This window comes from Phocoena phocoena, chromosome 10 (assembly GCF_963924675.1).
Source record: "Phocoena phocoena chromosome 10, mPhoPho1.1, whole genome shotgun sequence".
Lineage (NCBI taxonomy): Eukaryota > Metazoa > Chordata > Mammalia > Artiodactyla > Phocoenidae > Phocoena > Phocoena phocoena.
This window is the reverse complement of record NC_089228.1, coordinates 32,864,867-32,885,281: the sequence shown is the minus strand read 5'-3', so window position 1 is coordinate 32,885,281 and position 20,415 is coordinate 32,864,867. Positions and strand designations below refer to the sequence as shown.

The following is a 20,415-nucleotide window of genomic DNA, read 5'->3' as shown; positions in this document are numbered from 1 at the left end:
ATGTGACTTGGGATTCCTCACAGCATGGCAGCCTCAGGGTACTCCCACCTCCTACATTGAGGTGTAAAGATTCCAAGAGCAAGTGTTCCAGCAAATAAGCCAGAGACTGCATGGCCTTTTATTACGTAACCTCAGAAGTCCCATAGCATCACTTCTGCAATGCTATGTTGATTAAAGCAGTCACAAGCCTGCTCAGATTTCAAGGAAGATTGCCCAAGATTCTGAAGCCATATTTTTCAATTGCCTCTTTTAAGAAACAAAACCAATCGGAGAAACCAAAAGGAAAGAAACACTATAATCTCAGCATCAACTCAGGTCAGTCTTAAGATACAGCAGAGCTTCATATATTCAAAAAATAATTTGACGCAAGGGATATAGGAAATACAGCAGTAAACCAAATAGACAAACGTCTCAGTCCTCATGTGTTTTTTCATTTCAAATTCCAATTGGAGAGAGGCACAATTTAAAAAGGTGACTAAACCAGTTTGTCATAAGTGCTGTAAAGGAAAATAAGTCATGAAGGTGGAGTGGGACATTTGGGAGGTGAGGGATTGATAGCCATTTTAAATAGGGTGATTAGGGAAAGCTTCAGGAAAAGGTGACATCTGAACAAAGATCTAAAGGAAATGAAGGAACCAGTTGTGCAGATATTCCAGGCAGAGGGAATAGTAAATATTTACGTACATGGCTAGAGCTGCATAAGGGATGGGGAAAGTAGTTGGTCGGAGAAGTCCAGGGGTGGGGGATGATGGGAAGATAGGTATACATTTGGAGTCCACTGTAGGGATACTGGTTTTACTCTGAGAAAAATGGGGATCCACTGGAAGGTTCTGAGGAAAGACAAACCATGATATGGATGTGATGCACATTCATAAAGGATTACTTCAGCTATTGGACTGAAGTATGGTTTTGGATTGAGGAGGGAGGTAAGAGAAGAACCATAGGGCCTAGTAAGAAGAAACTAGAGTAACCCCGACAAGGGATGACAGAACCTTGGACCACAGTGGAGGCAATGGGAAGGAACTCAGTTTGGATATACTTTGAAGGTGAGGCTCACTTGACTTCTTGATAGATGGCCTGGGATTAGAGAAAGAGACAAGTAAAGGATGGCTTCAAGGCTTTTAGCCTGAGCAATACGAAGAATGGAGGTGGAATACCAACATAGGCAAGAGTGGGGAGAAGTGGGAGTTATGGGAATCAAGAGTTTGGTTTTGCCTGTGTTAAGTTTGTGATGCTATTAGACATTCAAGTGGAGATGCTGAGTAGGCGGTTTAGTAGATGAGTTGGATGTGAGGGGAGAAGTAAAAGCTACAATTACAAATTTGAAATCGGTGGATAGCATTTAAAGCAATGAGCCTAGATAAAACCAACTAGGGACTAAGCATAGAGAGGAGAGGAGAAATCAGAGGACTGAGCCCAGGGGCAATCCAACATTAAGGGGTCTGAGAAGTGAGGAGGAAGCAGCAAAGGAGACTGAGAAGAAATAAAGGTAGGAAAAGAACCAGGAGAGTAGCATCCTGGAAATCAAGTGAAGCAAATAAGCCCAGGATGCAGGAATGACCACCTTATCAACTGCTGCTGAGCAGTTAATAGGATGAGGCCAGAGGAAAGACCACAGGACTTAGCAACAAGCAGGGCATTAATAAACTTGACTATCCAGTAGGTGGATAGTGTGAGTGAAAGTCTGACTGGAATGTGCTGTGGGAGAATGGAAGGAAAAAAGACCTTCAGGCTACTATATTTGCTCAGGCTGCTATACTGCACAATGATTTACTGATCATTTCTTTCATCAAAACTCTGTTTTAGATTTGTACACCCATGTTCATAGCAGCATTATCAGAAAAGCCAAAAGGTGGAAGCAACTGAAGTGTCCATCAACAGATGGATGAATAATCAAATGTGGTGTATACATACAATGTATTACTCAGCTTTAAAGGAAGGAAATTCTAACACCTGCTACAACGTGGATAAAACTCAAGGACATTATGCTTAGTGAAATAAAGCAGTCACAAAAAGACAAATACTGTATGGTTGATAGGAGGCATCTAGAGTAGTCAAAACCATAGAAACAGAAAGTAGAATGATTACTGCCAGGGGCTGAGAGCAGGGGGAAATGGAGAGTTGTTTAATGGGTACAGAGTTTCGATTTTGCAAAATGAAAAAGTTCTCCAGATTGGTTGCATAACAGTGTGAATATACTTAACACTACTGAACTGTACACTTAAGAATGGTTAAGGTAGTAAATTTTATGTTGTGTGTATTCATCACAATTAAAAATAAATTTTTAAACCATAAATATATAACAGAAACTGTTTAAGTTCCACAACCTTCACCACTTCCATTCTGCTAGAGAGAAACCATCATCTAAAGTTGGTGTCTTTCTCATGCATGTTCTGTGCTTTTATTACATATGTATGTCCTCATAAATAGTAAAATCTAACAACAGAGTACATTGTTTTCTCATTTACATAAATGACAGCTGTCCATATTGCACAAAGCTTTTGCATTTTGGTTTTTACCTCAACAATATTTATGTTTTTAGAATTTATGTGCGGAAATAAGCGTTCTCTATTCTTTTTTTCTATTACAAACAATTTTGTAGTAAACCTCCTAGTACATGAAAAAAAACCTTTTTTTGGTACCTTTACTCTTAAGTGCCCAATACTTCTGTTCTTTATGAAACATTCTGGTTTTCTGCTTGAAATAATCCTCTACCCTTTTCATCTCTTGTATCTGTAGGGGTCAGCAAACTATAGCCCACCATCAGTTCTGGTAAATAAAGTTTTATTGAAACACTACTACATCCATTCACTTACATATTGTCTATGGTTGCTTTCATTTCATTTCATGGCAGAGTTGAGTAGTTATAACAGAGACAATATGGACTCACAAAGCAAGAAATATCTACTACCTGGCCTTGTACATAAAGTTTGTCAACCCCTGGTCTAGAATATCTTCAATAATCAATCTAGCCATCTCCTTGTGTGGTAATTTAAAATATGTCCACAAAGTTTGTATATTCCCTTTATAAGGTGAAGCCTAAATATCTTCCCCTTGCCTGTGGACTGGACTTAATAACTCAGTTCTAACAAATAGAATACAGTAGAAGTAACATGTGTGACTTCTGAGGCTTGGTCATAAAAGACATTATGGCATCCTTCTTGCTCACGTTCTTGGACCACTTGTTCTGGGAGAAGCCAGCTGCCACATCCTGAGGACATTCAAGCTCTAAAGAGAGGCCCATATGACATGAAACTGAGGCCTCCTGCCAACAGTCATGTGAATAAGCCATTGTAGAAGTGGATGTCTAGCCTCGGTGAAGCCTTCAGATGCCTGTGGCCCTACCCAACAGCTTGACTGCAACCTCTTGAGGTACTCTGAGCCAGAATCACTGAGCTAAGTGACTCCTATATTCCAGACCCACAGAATCTATGAGATAATAAGCATTTGCTGTATTAAGACACTAAGTGTTTGGGGTAATTTATTTTAAAGCCGTAGATTACAAATACGTCACAGAAGAGCCATTACCTGACCCTCCAGACTAGTCTACATCCTCCTCCACCCTCATTTAGACTCTCATAGCACTGTGTACCTTTTCTTCCTATCATTGGATATGGCTGCAATTAATAGCTTCGTGTCTGTATTTACCACTGAGTGGTAAATTCCATGAGCATAGGGACCCTGTATGTCCATTATACTCCCAGTAACTAACATAGTGCCTGCCAAGAGTAAGTGCTCAATTAATATAGACACATTGAATGAAACAGTACAATTGACATTATACTTATAAGCCTGGTGGTTCTAGAATTCCTTTGGACCAAAAGGAGTCTGATGTGAAGGATGATAATAGCTAATAGGTACTTATACACTGCTATGTGCTAAGCACTCTTCCAAGCACTTTATAAATAGTAACTTGTTTAATCATCACAATAACCTCCTTAGGTAGGTACTATTATTATCACCATTTTTTCACACCAAGAAATGGAAGCATAGAGAAGTTAATAACTTGCCCAGTCTACTGCACTGCACTGCTGGGATTTATGCCAGGAAGTCTGGTTCCAGGGTCTCTGCTTCTAACCACCACGCTTACTGCCCATGTTTCACCACTTGGCTTTGATTTGATATTTAAAGGTGACACCTTTATCTCCACTGGCTTCTTTCATTGTAGCCACCTCCATAATTTTCCTTTGATTCAGTCTTCCATTTCTCAATCTTTTCTTGAGTACTTGAAAACATACAGAAACTTACTCTCAATAACAGTTGTCTGGTACTGATCTCCATATTAGATATTAAAACAAATGGCAAACATGGTGAGGCACACAGAAGTGGATAAAAAACAGTTACTTTCAAATATTAACAGCATTCTCAATGTTTGAAAGATCAAGTACTAAAAAATAACTACGTAAAAGATTTAAGTGATATAATTAGTAAGACTGAATTAATAGACAATTCTATTTTGGATCCTATAGATTTCCATTTCAAGATTCCATGGAATATTTAAACAGATTGATCACATACCAGACCACCAAGAAAAATCTCAAATGGATTCCAAAAGGCAGAAGTGATATAGGACACATTCTTTGCCCACATAATAAAACAAAAACAAACGTTAAAAATGAAACCTCACTATTTGGAAAGCTCTTAAAAGTTTTAAAATTCATCCACTACAGTTAAATGGATCCTGTCCACTCCATCTACTAGGTGTGTGACCTTAGGCACGTGCCTGAATGTTTTCTGATCCTCAGGATGGTGAAGTTGAGTTGAGGTAAGCATGTATAGTGCTTGGCTGGGCTGGCACTCAGCACACTCTCAATCACTGAAACTCATCCTTATTTTTCTTGTTGCCCCTGAATGGTTATTAGTATTCCTGAAAGTATATTACAGAATGAAGCCTGGCAGAATGCCTTCCCTGCCACTTGTTCTGTGATCTGATACTGGCTATCGTCGCCACTGGGTCTCCCTGAATAATTCAAGAAATACTGAAGGACCACTATGTGCCAGGTAAAACACAGAACATACCTGGCTTACACTCCGGAAGTGATATCATGCCTAGAGGTTTCGGCAGATGGTGAGTTGCACAGTGCTGTTGGAGTGGAGAGAGTGATGAAGAGGGTGCTGGGAGATGAGGCCCAAGAGGTCAGGGCTAGGAAAAGGACAGGCTGTGTAAGGCCATTCAGGTTCTCATGAAGATCTTGGTCTTATACAGAAGACTTCAAATTCCAGAGAGATGGGAAAGCAGTTTCAATGGAAATATGTAAAAATGATATAAGCTTACTGTTTTTTTTAATTGGGGTAGAGTTATTTTACAATGTTGTGTTAGTTTCTACTGTACAGCGAAGTAAACTTACTGTTAAATTATTTTTTTAGTCTTCACAAAAAATGGATATTTGGGAACATAAGACCATACCATCTGAATCTCTGCACATACACAATTCCCTTAATTTGTTTTGATATATAACTGACTTTTTGCTAAATCTGCATTAAAGATGGTTTGACAGATTTATCTTGTTCCTTTGGACACTATGATCCTGGGAACAATAGAAAGTAATAGAATGAGACGCCAGCTTTCAAATATTTGGCCAGTGGTGTTAGCGATGTCCAAAGTTTTTTGGGATAAAGTTTGTCCCAAATAAACTAAATAATAAAGTTTAGTTATTTAATTCAATAATTACTAAGGACCTAACACGTAATAAACATTACAGAGATATCAAAGATAAATGTAACAGGGAGGGGCAAGATAGGGGTAGGGTGTTAAGAAGTACAAACTACAAAGAATATAATAAATAAGCTACAAGGATATATTATGCAGCACAGGGAGTACAGCCGATTTTTATAATAACTATAAATGGAGTACGACCTTTAAAAATCGTGAATCACTATGTTGCATACATGCAACTTATGATATTGTAAATCAACTACATCTCAATAAAATAAAATTTTAAAAATTATTTTAAAAAATAATTTAAAATAAAATAGATGTAGCACAGTGACTTTGTAACATGTCAGGTCTCAAGGAACTTGACTGTCTAGTGGAAGAGGGAATACATAACTAGATTACCAGACCACAATAATAGCAGCCACCATTTACAGAATGCTTACCATATGCCAATCTCCATGCCTCCCATCTAGCTCCTGGGTGAATCTGCATAACACCCCTATAGGTAGGAGTTACCACCCCCATGACAAAGCTGCAAACACTCAAACTCAGAGAGTTAAATAATATGCCCAAGATCACAGAACTAGTAAACTTGAGAGTGTGACCAAGGTATCTGACTCTTAAACTCACGCCCTTAATTACTAACATAACACCAGGTTTAGATTGCTATTTGTGTTTCCTTCACGCTCTGCAAATGTCTAGGGTTTTTTTTTTTTTTTTTTTTTTTTTTTTTACGATATGCGGGCCTCTCACTGTTGTGGCCTCTCCCGTTGCGGAGCACAGGCTCGGGACGCGCAGGCTCAGCGGCCATGGCTCACGGGCCCAGCCGCTCTGCAGCATGTGGGATCTTCCCGGACCGGGGCACGAACCCGCGTCCCCTGCATCGGCAGATGGACTCTCAACCACTGCGCCACCAGGGAAGCCCGTCTAGGGTTTTAACAGCTAACTGAACCTGACTTCTGGTTTGTTTTTCAGTCCTGTTAGGCCCTCACCAGTTTTGAACAATATGCTAATGGGAGAGAATGAGAGGTAAGCATCCAGGCCTGATGAGGGAAGGACTATGGAAAGCTTCATGGAAAAGTACAGGTGGGTGGTTAGTCTTTAACCATTTTTGGACTCCAACAGAAATCTACCAGAGGACTCTTTCTGAGCTGAAATACTTCTCCTTGAACCTTATATACAATGGCCTTTGTTCTACTCATTTGGGAACATGAAGAAAACAGGATCCATCCCTCCCATGACGAGAGCTTCTTTGTCCAAAGTCTTTCTTACTAAGCAGTCATTATTCTATCCACTATGTCTTACATGGCACAATGTTGGGTGCTCTCAGCAGCATCCTGGTCATTCACCTCTACCCGTGTACCTGATCTCAACTGATCTTGGAAGTTAAGCAAGCTTTGGGCCTGGTTAGTACTTGAATGGGAGAGCGCCTGAGAAAAACGGATGCGATAGGTTTTTAGCATGGAACCAAGAACCACAGAGGATTATTTCCAGGCCTTGAAACCTAGTGAAGTTTGCCCTGCTGGATTTTGAAACTGCCTTGGACCTAGTAGCTCCCTTTTACCTTCCATTTCTCCCTTATTTAACCTGGAACGTCTGTAACTTATCCTATGCCTAACCTATCATTGTCTATTGGAAGCAGATAAATTGTTTTAGTTTCATACGTCCCCTGATGGAGAGGAATTGTGCCTCAGGAGTTGTACATAATAGGTTATACCAAGAGCCTCATCCGTACATAATTTTAGACGATTTAGATGATGGGAATTTTGAACTGATGAGATTTGGGGACTCTGAGTTGATGTTGTTATGGGATGAGACCTTTGAGACTTTGGGATGGAGCGAATGTATTTTTTATTTGGGAGGAACATGAATCTGTAAGGGGCAGAGGGCAAACTACAGTCAGCAGAATAACACCCACTAACAAAGATGTCCACTCATTTCCAAAACCTGTGAATACATTATATTACATGGCAAAAGGGGCTTTCCAGATGTAATTAAGGTTATAGATATTAAGATAGGAATCTTAATATCTATATTAAGGTATCTGGGTGGGCCCAATCTAATCACATGAGCCCTTTCAAAGCTCAGAACTTATTCTGACTGAGGCAGAAGACAGAAGTAGCAGATGGGGAAGCCAGAGAGACCACTAAGCATGAGAAAGTTTCAATGTGCCACTGTTGGTTCTGAGATATAGGGGCCATGTGAAAGGACCAGAAGGGGCCTCCAAGGAATGAGGATGGTCCCCAGTTAATAGCCATCAAGGAAATGGGGACCTTGGTTCTACAAACACAAGGAACTAGATTTGACCAACAACCTAAAGAAGCTTGGAAGCACATTGATCTCAAGAACCTCTAGAAAGGAGCACACTGGTTTTGGTCTGAGAGTCAAGGCAAAAAATCCAACTGAGTCATGATGTACCAGAACTGCTGACCTATGAGCTAATAAATTTGTGTTGTGCTAAATGTGTGCTAATTTGTTATGGCAGCAATAGCAACTAATATAGTGTGGTTAATCTTTTACTAACCTTTGGAATCCCCTATTAGACAGTTCTGTCCACACTGAGGTGGCATACATGGCTCTGAAGCGTCTATATACAGAGGTTTGTTCTACTCTTTCAAGGAGAAAAGAACAAGTCAGGTTCCTCTTCCATGGTGACAGGTTCTTATCCCATGATGACAGCTTCCCAGTCCAAAGTCTTTCCTACTAAAGAGTCCTATTCTACCCACTGTTTCTTATATGACACAGTGTCAGGTGATCTCAGCAGTACCCAGGTCATTTACCTTAGTGCATTTCTATATCTTAGGTCAGATTCCTAAGAGGTACAGTCTGAGACAAGGACTTTTATGTAAGTGATTTCTTAAGGGAGAGTTCAGAGGGGAACCCATAAGAGAGGGAGGAAACCCATATGAAGTAGAGAAGAAAGTTGAGCAAGGATTTTGTTGTTTAGGAAGTCTAGCCTGATCCAGGCCAAGATGGTAGAGGAGGAAAACCCTGAACTCACCTCTTCCCATGAACACACCAAAATTACAACTACTTACAGAGCAAGTGTCTATGAGAACCACCTGAAGACGAGAAGAAAAGATGTTCCACAACTAAATATATATATAAAGAGGGAAGCACAATGAAACAAGTAGGAGGGGCAGAGACACGGTTAGTCAGGACCCACAACCCACAAATGGGAAAAATATCACAATGCTAGAAGACCTCCCGAAGGAACAAGGTGTCCAAACCCCATACTGGGCTCCTACACTGGGAAGACAAACCTGAAGAATGTCTGCCTTCGTAAACCAGTGGGGCTTATGTTTGGGAGAGATGGAGGGTTATGGAAAACAGACTCAGCTCTCAGAGGGCATAAGCAAAATCTCACACACTTCAAGTCCCAGCACAGAAGCAGTAGTCTGGAATCCTCCCTCTAGCCTATTAGCATTGGGGTCTTACCCAGCTACCAGTAACCTGGCACCAGCTCTATGACCCACAGGCTGTGCACCTAGACACACCAGTACCTGGCCTCACCCACTAGCAGGCCAGCATCAGCACCAGGCCCCCAAGGTTTCACACCCAACCACGTGGACACCCGCTCCACCCACCAGAAGTCTGGCACCAACACCAGGCTCCAAAGGCCATGCAACCAATGTCACAGAAAGCCTACCCTGCCCACTGGCAGACCCACAGCCACCACATGAGGCAAGGCCTTGTAGCCAACCAAGCCAGGAGCCCACCCCGTCTACCAGCATGATGAGTAAGTTGGCTCTGCCAAAACAGAAAGGTACTGGACCTCATAGGAAGTCTTCCACATTTCTGGTACATTTCTCCAAGATTGAGAAATGTAACAAACCTATCTCAGACATAGAAATAAACACAGAGAATTAGGCAAATTGAGGAGACAATGAAATATGTTCCAAATAAAGGATCAAGACAAAGCCAGAAAAAATAAACTAAAAAAGTGGAGATATGCAATCTATCCAATAAAGAGTTCAAGGTAATTCTTAAAAAGGGGGAGAATAATGGATGAACACAGTGAGAATGTCAATAGAGTTTAAAGATATAAAGAAGAACCAAACAGAGCTGACAAATACAATAAATGAAATTTTAAAATATACTAGACAAGGGCTTCCCTGGTGGCGCAGTGGTTAATAATCCGCCTGCCAATACAGGGGACACGGATTCAAGCCCTGGTCCGGGAAGATCCCACATGCCACGGAGCAACTAAGCCCATGAGCCACAACTACTGAGCCTGCTCTCTAGAGCCCACGAGCCACAACTACTGAGCCCACGTGCCACAACTACTGAAGCCTGTGTGCCTAAAGCCCATGATCCACAAGTGAAGCCACCACAACGAAAAGCCTGCGCACCGCAACGAAGAGTAGCCCCTGACCGCCTCAACCAGAGAAAAGCCCATGCACAGCAACGAAGACCCAATGCAGCCAAAAATAAAATAAAATAAAATATACTAGATGAAATCAACAGTAGATTAAATGATACAGAGGAATAGATCAGCAATCTGCAAGACAAAGTAGTGGAAATCACCCAAGCTGAACAGAAAAAAGCATCAAAGAAATGATAGTTTGAGACAATATCAAGCATACTAACATTAGCCTTGTAGGGGTCCCAGAAGGAGAAGAGTTAAGAGGAAGGGGCAGAGAAATTATTTGAAGAAATAATAGCTGAAAACGTCCCCAACCTGGCAAAGGAAACACATCCAAGTCCAGGAAGCAGAGACAGTCCCAAACAAGATGAGCCCAAAGAGGGCCACATCAAGACATAGCATATTTAAAATGGCAAAAGTTAAAGTGAGAATTTTAAAAGCAGCAAGAGAAAAGCAATTAGTTATGTACAAGGGAACTCCCATAAGACTATCACCTGATGTTTCAACAGAAGCTTTGCAGATCAGAAGGGAGTGGCACAATATACCCAAAGCGATGAAAGGAAAAACCCCACAACCAAGAATACACTACTTGGCAAGGTTATCATTCAGATTTGTAGAAGAGATAGAAGGTTTTACAGATAAGCAAAACCTAAGAGTTTAGCACCACTAAACCAACTTTACAAGAAACGTTAAGTGGACTTCTTTAAGTGGAAAAGAAAAGGCTACAATTAGAAATATAAAAATTATGAAAGAAAAAATCTCACTGGTAAAAGCAAACATACAGTTAAGGTAGTAGATGAACCACTTATAAAGCTAGTAGGAAAGCAAAAAGACAAAAGTAGCAAAAAACATCTATATCCACAATAAGTAGTTAAGTGATACACAAAATAAAAAGATATAAAATATGATGTCAGAAACATTAAATGTGGTTGGGAGGAACACAGGGTTGTTGGAACGCATTCAAACTAAAGAGATCATCAACTTAAAATAACCCCATATATATAAATTGTTTTATATGAACCTCATGGTGACCACAAACCAAAAAACTATAATAGAAACACACACAAAAAGAGAAAGGATTCCAAACACTTAAGATAGTCATCAAATCACAAGGGAAGAGAGCAAAATAAGTGTAAGAAAACTAAAAAGCACACAAAAACAACTGGAAAACAATCAACAAAATGGCAATAAGTACATACCTATCAAGAATTACTTTAAATTGTAAATGAACTAAATTTGCCAATCAAAAGACAGAGTGGATGAATGGATAAAAACAAGACCCATCTATATGCTGCCTACAAGAGACTCACTTCAGAGCTAAATACACACAGAGACTGAAAGTGAGAGGATGGAAAAAAGTATTCCATGCAAATGTAAACAAAAGGAAAGCTGGGGTAGCTATACTTATATGAGACAAAACAGACTTTAAAGCAAGTATTGTAACAAGAGACAAAGAAGGGCATTACATAATGATAAAAGGATCAATCCAACAAGAAGATACACCAATTGTAAATATATATGCACTGAACATAGGAGCACCTAAATACATAAAGCAAATATTGACAGAGATAAAAAGAGAAATTGACGGTAATACAATAATTAGTAGGGAACTTTAACACCCTACTTACCTCAATGGACACATCATCCAGACAATCAATAAGAAAACCCTGATCTTAAATGATACATCAGATGGAATTAACGGACACATAAAGAACATTTCTCCAAAAACAGCAGAAAAACATTCTTTTCAAGTGCACATGGAACATTGTCCAGGATAGATCACAGGCTAAGCCACAAAACAAATCTCAATGAATTTAAAAAGACGGAAATCATATCAAGCATGTTTCCTGACCACAATGGTATAAGATTAGAAATAAACTACAAGGAAAACACTGCAAAAAACACAAAACACTATGCTACTAAACAACCAGTGCGTCCTGAAGCAAAGAGGAAATGAAAACACAATGATCCAAAATGAATGGGTTGCAAAAGCAAATCTAAGAGGGAAATTTATAACAATACAGACCTACCTCAGGAAACAAGAAAAATTTCATATAAACAATCTAACCTTATGCCTAGAGGAAAAAGAACACACAACACCCAAAGTTAGTAGAAGGAAGGAAATAATAAAGATCAGAGCAGAAGCAAATGAAATAGAGACTAAGAAAAACATAGAAAAAAAATCAATAAAACTAAGAATTTGTTCTTAGAAAACATAAAATTGATAAAAATTGATAAACCTTTAGCCAGACTCATCAAGAAAAAAATGAAAGAGGCCCAAATAAATAAAATCGGAAATGAAAGAGAGTGAGAAGCTTCGGCGGCCATGGTTCCCAACGTGCCTGCAGTCAAACGGGCTCAAAAGTGTCCTAAAGGCATCCGGTCTGTGCTTCTGGGGCCACCCAGAGCCAGCAAGGGTACCCAGGCACCCAAATTCGCTGAAAACTTCCGTGTCTGCCATTTGGCTACTGGAGACATTCTGAAGGCCATAGTGGCTTCTGGCTCAGAGCTGGGAAAAAAGCTGAAGGCAACTATGGGTGCCAGGAAACTGGTGAGAGATGGAATGGTCGTGGAGTGCATTGAGAAAAATTTGGAGACCCCTCCATGCAAAAATGGTTTTCTTCTAGATGGCTTCCCTTGAACTGTGGGGCAGGCAGAAATGCTTGATGACCTCATGGAAAAGAGGAAACAGAAGCTTGATTCTGTGACTGAATTCAACATTCCAGACTCTCTGCTGATCTGGAGAATCACAGGATGACAGATTCACCCCCAGAGTGGCCATTCCTACCACAAGGAGTTCAACTTCCCAACGGAGCCCATGAAAGATGACATCACAGGGGAACCCTTGGTCCACCGATCAGATGATAATGAGAAGGCCTTAAAAATCTGCCTGGAGGCCTACCACACTCAGACAACCCCACTGGTTTACTACAGTAAACGGGGGATCCACTCTACCACTGATGCATCCCAGACCCCCGATGTCATGTCTGCAAGCATCCTAGCAGCCTTCTCCAAAGTTACATCCTAGTAACAAAAGGCCAAGGCTACACCACTGCTCATCACTCCATGGCATGATCCCTGCTCTTAGATACTGGGCAGAGGGCAGGGGTGGTCAGGGTAAGGATGGAGAGGGAGGAGTGGTGAGGGGTCAAGAGGAGAATGGGAAGAGCAGCAGTGCTGTGGTGAAGCGATTTCTTTTACATGGAGTAGAAGTCTCAAAAAGTATAAGCAAAGGGAAAAATTAATTTTTTAAAACACTGACTGGAGGACAGAAATAGAAACAGGGAGAGGCAGTATTATTTCTAAGGAATCACGTTGTCATTTACTCCAGACTGGTGACAGTATTTTTTAAAGCCAGTGCCCTAAGACCTCAGCTTTTATGGGAACCTCATGCCAGCCCAGGAACGCAGGAAATCACACTGTTGTCCTGTCTGTCCTGTAGCTTGGAACAGGGCAGGAGTTAACTACTAACCCTGGTTCCCCATACCATGAGATCAAAAAGTCATCTCCCCATTTGAAAGAGATATGGAGTGTGCACATGGGAGCAATGGCTCAGCACATCAGGTTTACTGGAGTCATGGGGCAGGTGGGGCAGCTGGTCTCACTCCCCTCCCAACTTATCACTGATTTACCAGCCCACCTGCTCTCGTGGGTAAGCTCTTGGCAGCCACCCAGCATATGCTACATTCCTACACTCTTGCCTTCCTCCACCCATGTCGTGTGAAAGAACCCTTTTTAATAAATAAGCAAGTGTCCTAAGCAACATTATCCAAAGACTGTCCTTTCCATCCTCAAATCCTGTGACTGGGATCACTCAACAGCACTGTGATGTATTATTTTCAATGAGGTGCCTTTCTTAACTGTCCAAATGATGCCTTGTTTGGCCCCTAAATCAATAAAGTATGTTAAAAGTTTGTAAAAAAAAAAGGAAGGGAGGGAGGGAGCGAGGAATGAAAGAGAAGTTACAACTGACACCACAGAAATCCAAAGGATTAAGAGACTACTATGAACAATCATATGCCAATAAAATGGATAACCTAGAAGAAGTGGATAAATTCCTAGAAACATACAATCTCCAAAGATGGCATCAGGAAGAAATAAAAAAATATGAACAGACAGATTACCAGGAATGAAACTGAATCAGTTACTTCTAAAACAAAATCCCAAGAAACAAAAGTCGGGACAAGACAGCTTCACAGGTGAATTCTACCAAGCATTTAAAGGTGAGCTGACACCTATCCTAGCCAGACTATTCCAAAATATTAAGAGGAAGGAATGCTTCTGAACTCATTCTACAAGGCCAGCATCACTGTGATACCAAAGACAGACAAAGATTTTCACAAAGAAAGAAAATTATAGGCCAATATCATTAATGAACATAGATGCAAAAATCCTCAATGAAATATTAGCAAACAGAATTCAGCAGTGCATTAAAAGGATCATACACCATAATCAAGAGGGATTTATCCCAGGGATGCAACAATGGTTTACTATCCTCAAATTAATCAATGTGGTACACCACATTAACAAACTGAAGACTAAAAATCATATGATCATCTCAATAGATGCAGAAAAAACATGACAAAATTCAACATCTATTTATGGTAACAACTCTCAACAAAGTGGGTATAGAGGGAACATATCTCAATGTAAGAAAGTCTATATATGACAAACCCACAGCCAACATCATACTCAACAGAGAAAAGCTGAAAGCATTCCCTTTAATTGAGGAACAAGACAAGGATGCCCACTCTTGTCACTTTTATTCAACATAGTATCAGGAGTCTTAGTTAAGCAAGACACATAATACTGAAAATCCTAGCCACAGGAATCAGAAAAATAAAAGGAACCCAAATTACAAAGAAAGAAGTAAAACTGTCACCGTTTGCAGATGACATGATAATATATACAGAAAATCTTAAATCCAAAAAACTATGAGAACTAATAAATGAATTCAGTAAAATTGCAGGATACAAAATATATAGAAATCTGTTGCATTTGTATTCACTAACAAACTCTCAGAAAGAAAAAGTAATAAAACAACCTTGCTTACAATTTCATCAAAAAGAATAAAATACCTAGGCATAAACCTAGAAAAGGAGGTAAAAGATTTGTCCTTAGAAGACTGTAAGACAGGGATGAAAGAAATTGATTATGACTCAAGCAGATGGAAAGATATGCCACACTCATGGACTGTACTGAATATTGTTAAAATGGCCATACTATTCAAGCAATCTACAGATTCAGTGCAATCCCTATCAAAATTCCAATGCATTTTTCAAAGAACTAGAACAAATAATCCTAAAATTTATATGGAAACACAAAAGACCCTGAAGAGCCAAAGCAATCTTGAGAAAGAAGAACAAAGTTAGAAGTATCATGCTCCCTAATTGCAACCTACATCTACAAAGCTACAGTAATCAAAACAGTATCATACTGATACCAGAACAGACATGTAAATCAATGGAACACAATAGAGAGTGCAGAAATAAACCCATGCTTATATGGTCAATTAATTTATGACAAAGGAAGCAAAAGTATACAATGGGGAAAAGACGGTCTTGTAAATGATGTGGGGAAAACTGGACAGCTACATACAAACTAATCAAACTGGACTACTTTCTCACACGTATACAAAAATAAACTCAAAACGGATCGAAGGCTTAAATATAAGACCTGATATCATAAAACTCCAAGAGGAAAATATAAGCAGTACACTATTTGACATCTATCTTGGCAGTATTTTTTTTTCCTTTGTCTCCTCAGACAAGGAAAACAAAAACAAAAATAAGCAAATAGGACTACATTAAACTAAATGCTTCTGCACAGAAAAGGACACTACCAAGAGAACATAAACGGGACCTCCCTGGTGGCCCAGTGGGTAAAATTCTATGCTCCCAATGCAGGGGGACTGGGTTCGATCCCTGTTTAGGAAACTAAGAGTTCACATGCATGCTGCAACTAAGAGTCTGCATGCCTCAACTAAGAAGCCCACATGCCACGACTAAAAAGCCGGCATGCGGGGGGTTCCAAGATAGCAGAGGAGTAGGAGGACGGATGCATCAGGAATACATCTAAAGATGCAACAGTTCTCACAGAACACCGGCTGAACACTAGCAGAAGACCCTGGACACCAGAAAGGACTATAAAGATCCCCACATAACTGGGTAGGACAAAAGAAAGAAGGGAGAAGGAGGAGGGGAGGAAGTGGGACAGGACCTGCACCCTGGGGGGTGGAGGGGAGAAATGAAGCAGGGGAGAGATTTCCACATCCGGGGAAGCCCCCTCACCGACAGCAAAATAGGTTGGGACAGAAGGGAAACATTTGAGGCTGTCAGAGGAGGTTGAAGCAACCGATCTGTGGCAGACGAGCCACCACAGTCCTGCGTGCCCCAGGCAGGGACGTGTGTCCACCAGTGTACACAGGGGCTGGGAGCTGGTGCGTGGTGATTAGAGAGCAAACCTGGGCGACGACTGCTGTTGGCTGTGGGGAGATGGCCTGAGGGGACGGGAGGGAGGAAATCCACAACAGGGAATGCCTATGAAGGAAAACCAGACTGCGATGGAAGCAGGGCACTTCTGCTGAGTCACACGGAGCCACCACCGTAGCCTCCGTCTCTCCACAAACCGGCACCTGCAGCCGGGCAATAAAAAAAGTCCTACCAGGGCTGACCTTCACGCATCTGCCGCTGGGCACTAAAAGAAACCCGGCCAGGGCTGGCCCTCACATGCCTACCACCAGGCACTAGAAAAAGCCTAGCCAGGGCTGGCCTTCAGCAACTTCCACCAGGCATTAGAAAAGGCTCCCACTAGGGTCATATCTCTTGAGCCCATGGCCGCTGGCTTCCTTGCACACCTGGCACCGCCAGGGCTCCCATGATCCAAGGAGCCATACCACCTCCACGCCCTGTCCTCACCAGGGCAGACCCAAGTGCTCCAGGGCAGCCTTGGTAGCAAACTCCTGTGGGTGGCCCACATGCAGAGCTGGGGATAAAACCACAGACAGGCCCCAGGGGTGGGGTGACTAAGGAAGAGGAGTGAAAATCTTTCCATCAGTTGTACAACCTGCAGGTTAAATCCCCGTCATCAGCTAGGGAGACCCTGCGTGTACAGAATATCTGAGCGGACGAGTGTTCCCACAAATGAAAACAGTCTAGCTCTAGCAGCCGTGGACTTTGGGGGCAAGCACATGTGGGAGTAGGGCCAGATCAGAGTCTAAGCTATCTCCACAGGCCCACAGCAGATCCAGAGACCAGCCTCGGCACTGGAGGGCCTCGTGGGGAGGCAAAGGTGGGCTGTGGCTCACAGCGGGGGCAAGGACACTGACATCTGAGACCCCAGGAAAACATTATTACTACTATTATGTTTTGATTTGTTCTGTTGCTAGTTCTGTTTTTGGGGTTTTTTTTTTTTTTATGTAGTCCTTGGGGATTTTTTTAAACATATTTTTTATCTTTTTATATATTTCTATTTTTACTTTGCTTTTTTGTTCTGTTTTTTTTAATATATTTTTAATCTTTTATATTTCTATTTTTACTTTGCTCTTCTGTTGTCCTGTGGTTTTTTTCCCTTTTCCTTTTTTTTTTCCTTTTAATCACTTTTGTCTGTTTCTTCTGTTTTCGTTGCTTTATTCTTCAGCTGGCACTCTGCTTTGGTTTTGTTTTTTGTTCTGTGTTTTTGTTAGTTTTGTTTTTAATTGATTTCATTTTGGGGTTCTTTTGTCTGTGTGGTGTTCTCTTCTTTTTTGTTTTCTTTGGTTGTTTTTGTTTCTTTTGGGTGTGTTTCTTTGTTTCTGTTCTTCAATCTTTGATTTTGCTTTTACCATTTGTCTGGGGTTTTGTTTGTCTTTTTTTTTCGTCTTCTTCTTTAATCCCCTTTATTTCCATGACAAGTAGCTTGCAGGGTTGTGGCTTCCCGACCAGAAGTCAGGCCTGAGCCTCTGGGGTGGGAGCACTGAGTCCAGGATGCTGGACCACCAGAGAATTCCTGGCCCCAGAGAATATTAACAGTGAGAGCTCTCACAGAGGCCTCCATCCAAATCCAAGACCCAGTTCCACCCAATTGCCTGCAGCCCTCACCACTAGACACCTCATGCCAAACAACAAGCAAGACAGGAACACAAACCCACCCATCAGCAGACAGGCTGCCTAAAGTCATACTAAGCTCACAGAAAACCCAAAACACACCACCTGACATGGTCTTGCCCATCAGAGGGAAAAGACACAGCTCCACCCTCCAAAATGCAGGCACCAGTCCCTCCCACCTGGAAGCCTACACAAGTCACTGGACTAACTTCACTCACTGGGGGCAGAGACCAGAAGTAAGAGGAACTACGACCCTGCAGCCTGGGGAAAACAGACCTCAAACACAGTAAGTTAGAAAAAATGAGAAGACACAGAAATATCTTGCAGATGAAGGAACAAGGTAAAACCCCCAAAACCAAATAAATGAAGAGGAAATAGGCAATCTACCTGAAAAAGAATTCAGAGTAATGATAGTAAAGATGATCCAGAACCTCAGAAATAGAATGGAGGCACGGATGGAGAAGATGCAAGAAATGTTTAACAAGGACCTAGAAGAACTAAAGAACAAACAATCAGTGATGAACACCACAATAAATGAAATGAAAAATACACTAGAAGGTATCAACAGCAGAATAACTAAGGCAGAAGAACGGATGAGTGAACTGGAAGATAGAATGGTGGAAATAACTGCCGAGGAGCAGAATAAAGAAAAAAGGATGAAAAGAAATGAGGACAGTCTCAGAGACCTCTGGGAGAACATTAAGTCCAGCAACATCCAAATTATAGGGGTCCCAGAAGAAGAAGAGAAAAAGAAAGAGACTGAGAAAATATGTGAAGAGATTATAATCAAAAACATCCTTAACAAGGGAAAGGAAATAGTCAATCAAGTCCAGGAAGCACACAGAGTCCCATACAGGATAAACCCAAGGAGAAACACACCAAGACACATATTAATCAAACTAACAAAAACTAAACACAAAGAAAAAATATTAAAAGCAGCAAGGGAAAAACAAGAAATAACATACAAGGGAATTCTCATAAGGTTAACAGCTGATCTTTCAGCAGAAACTCTGCAGGCCAGAAGGGAGTGCAGGATATATTAAAAGTGATGAAAGGGAAAAAACTACAACCAAGATTATTCTACACAGCAAGGATCTCATTCAGATTTGATGGAGAAATCAAAAGCTTTTCAATCAAGCAGAAGTTAAGAGAATTCAGCACCACCAAACCAGCTTTACAACAAATGCTAAAGGAACTTCTCTAGGCAGGAAACACAAGAGAAGGAAAAGACATACAGAAACAAACCCCAAACAATTCAGAATATGGTAATAAGAACATACATATCAGTAATTACCTTAAATGTAAATGGATTAAATGCTCCAACCAAAAGACACAGACTGGCTGAATGGATACAAAAACAAGACCCGTATATATCCTGTCTACAAGAGACCCACCTCAGGCCTAGAGACACATACAGACTGAAAGTGGTGGGATGGAAAAAGATATTCCATGCAAATGGAAATCAAAACAACACTGGACTAGCAATTCCCATATCAGACAAAACAGACTTTAAAGAATGTTACAAGAGACAAGGAAGGACACTACATAATGATTAAGGCATCAATCCAAGAGGAAGACATAACAATTGTAAATATTTATTCACCCAGCATAAGAGCACCTGAATACATAAGGCAAATACTAACAGCCATAAAAGGGGAAATCAACAGTAACACAATTATAGTGGGGGACTTTAACACCCCACTTACACCAATGGACAGATCAGACAAAAAATTAATAAGGAAACACAAGCCTTAAATGACACATTAGACCAGATGGACTTAACTGGTATCTTCAGGACATTCCATCCAAAAACAGCAGAATACACTTTCTTCTCAAGTGCACATGGAACATTCTCCAGGACAGATCATATTTTGGGCCACAAATAAAGCCTCAGTAAATTTAAGAAAACCGAAATCATATCAAGCATCTTTTCTGACCACAATGCTATGAGATTAGATGTCAATTACAGGGGAAAAAACCTGTAGAAAACACAAACACGTGGAGGCTAAACCATATGCTACAAGATAACCAAGAGATCACTAAAAAAATCAAAGAGGAAATCAAAAAAAATACAGAAACAAATGACAACAAAAACACTATGACCCAAAACCTATGTGATGCAGCAAAAGCAGTTCTAAGAGGGAAATTTAAAGCAATACAATCCTACCTCAAGAAACAAGAAAAATCTCAAACAACCTAACCTTACACCTAAAGCAATAAGAGAAAGAAGAGCAACAACAACAACAAAAAAACCCCAAAGTTAGTAGAAGGAAAGGAATCATACAGACCAGAGCAGAAACTAATGAAAA

At 40.8% G+C, this 20,415-nt stretch overlaps 1 protein-coding gene and 1 pseudogene across 1 annotated transcript in view; one reads left to right on the top strand and one right to left on the bottom strand.

Moving 5' to 3' along the window:
- ERC2 (ELKS/RAB6-interacting/CAST family member 2) overlaps positions 1–20,415 on the bottom strand; it is a 736,860-nt gene that overhangs the window by 489,344 nt on the left and 227,101 nt on the right. The window lies entirely within an intron of this gene.
- On the top strand, positions 12,349–13,050 carry LOC136129499 (adenylate kinase 2, mitochondrial pseudogene; annotated as a pseudogene).